This window comes from Rattus rattus, chromosome 1 (genome assembly GCF_011064425.1).
Source record: "Rattus rattus isolate New Zealand chromosome 1, Rrattus_CSIRO_v1, whole genome shotgun sequence".
In the NCBI taxonomy this organism is placed as follows: domain Eukaryota; kingdom Metazoa; phylum Chordata; class Mammalia; order Rodentia; family Muridae; genus Rattus; species Rattus rattus.
The window spans coordinates 144,498,253-144,500,617 of record NC_046154.1 but is presented as its reverse complement, the minus strand read 5'-3'; positions in this window follow the sequence as shown (position 1 = coordinate 144,500,617).

Below are 2,365 nucleotides of genomic sequence, written 5' to 3'. Positions count from 1 at the left end.
GATAACCCATGTGCCTCACCACACCTGACTTACAGAGGTTGTCACTTGGTACTTACAACTTCGTAAAGTTGTCCTGAGATGGATACTTGTCTCTATCCAGACAAAGTCACTTTCCACCCACTAGCTACAGTTATACTGAAAAAACAGAAACCCCTGTCACCTGAGGTCATGTGGATGTCTGTGTTCTGTAAAGGACAAGGAAGCTACTTTGGCAGTATTATCCATGACTGCAGACTCACAGTTAAGAGGGACATAGAAGGCTTCTATGACAACCCTTACCTGGCCCCCCAAAGTAACAGCCTAACAATTTCGATAGGGAGGCTGAAGTGAATCTCTCCACAATGGAAGGCTTCTGATGGAGGGAGGGGAATGTCGGGGAGAAGGACTCAGTTTTGCTTTGTTTTTTGTTTTGTGTTGTGTTGTTTTTTGCCACCACGCCGACTTTACTGAATCCAGTGTAGATTCACAGGTCTGTGAAGATAACATTTGCGTGTGTGAAGTGTAAAGGGTCAAGGCCTCAGTATGATGGGAGAGCCAGCTGTGGACTGGAGCATGGGACAGGACTAGAATCTAGAATGTTGTATCCTCTGAAAAAAGGCTTGAGCGACTGCCACAGAGGTGGTGGAGACAACAGTGATGCAGACGATGACCATAAGGATGTGACGATCGGGGAGCTGACGTTCTGGTACTTTCCAGTAGAGGCATAGGCCTGGGCTCCAGTCACATCATCTACCTTCTTCCTGTCCTTGAACTCCACAGTGAAGCCCAGGCAGTAGCCATTCAAGAATAGTAAGTTGGACAGGGACCAGACCACCTGGTCAGGCACAGAGACCTCTCTGGGTATGTTGATCATGGCGGTTCTCACAATGGCTGAGTTGTGGGGTTCCTCCCGCTTAGTCGTCCCTTACTCCTCTTTGATTATCTCATAGTTTGGAGAAAGTCTGGCACTGGTGGTCAAGAAGGCTTAGGAATTGGGGTTTATGGTGTTGACTCTAGAACAAGGAGCTCAGTTATCTTTCAGGACTGGCCACTGGGGGTTGGACCATGCTCCAGTGAGTATAGGGAGGGGCACCACAAATTGTACTTGTGTTTCTTCTCTGATCAGAGTTATGATGTGAAATTCCCAAATAACTAAAAATATTATGTTGAAAACAAAACACAAACCTTTTGTTTTATTCTCTGCTTAAAATCTTTCAAAGGATTCTTGTTCCTGAAATGTAACCAGAAGTTCCTGTGGGAGCTGGCTGTCTCAGCTATCTCCCTCACTCAGCCTGCCCTTGCTGGCTTCTTTCAGATCTTCAGGGCCAAGGTCTGTGTGAGCCCCTGACCTTCCCTGAGATGGTCATGGGACACCCTCCTCTACCCATTGTTTTCTCTGCTCTACGATCCAGTAACTTTTATCTGCAATTTTTAGAACTTGTTCTTTTGTTTCATGACTGTTTTTTCCACTTCTGAAATCTCTGTGTGTATTCTATTTACTACAGTACAGACACCAGCACTTCATTTTACGGAGTCACTAAGAAATGTGTTTTTCTAAACTTCAATCTTGTGTCACAGAAGTACACTTGAAGTGTAAGTGTAAAAGTGTTAGGAAGAGGGAATTTGGTGAATGCTATCTAAAAGGTTGGCTCAAACTTGAGAAGAAACAGGGCTGAGGAAAAATAAGGGGCAGCTGAATGAAGTATCGGAGGGCAGTAAGTGGTAATTAGACTCCTAAGTGAATTATTAGTAACAGGGACACCAGGCAACCACAGTGGTTCTCTGTGTGTCTCATTTCATTGATTTCTAGGTCTGTGATGCCCCATCTGCTCAGTCAGTGCCTGAGCTGCAGCTGAGTTCTCTGAAGTGCAGGGAAGGAAGCACAGACCCTCACTAATGGGCTGAGTCAGGGGACAGGAGGCACATGAAGGGCATGGGCTCTCCCTTGCAGCTGGAGAGCCAGAGATGAAGTGTACCACTGCACAAACAGAGAGAGTCGAACACCACGTTCTAGAAACAAGAATAGGCAAACACACAACATTCTAGTAAGGGAGTTAACAAACTGGAGCCTATAAACTTATGCGGAATTGCACAGTCATATTTAGTTTCAAAACTCACCACTGGTAGCGGCTATTCCTGGTTGTCAACTTGACTATATCTGAATGAACTACAATCCAGAATTGGTTTTAATTCTGATCTGGAGACTTGGACATACACGTTTCTGACTTGGATCTTGGTATGGAGATCTTGAGGCAAAGTGGCTAAGGATCCCAGGAGCTTGAGGCAAGGAAATCTCTGAGTTCCAGGTCACCTGGGACACAGCAAGTCCCAGACCCAGGTGTGGTGGTACACAATTTTAATCTGGGACACAACTTCTGCTGGAGAT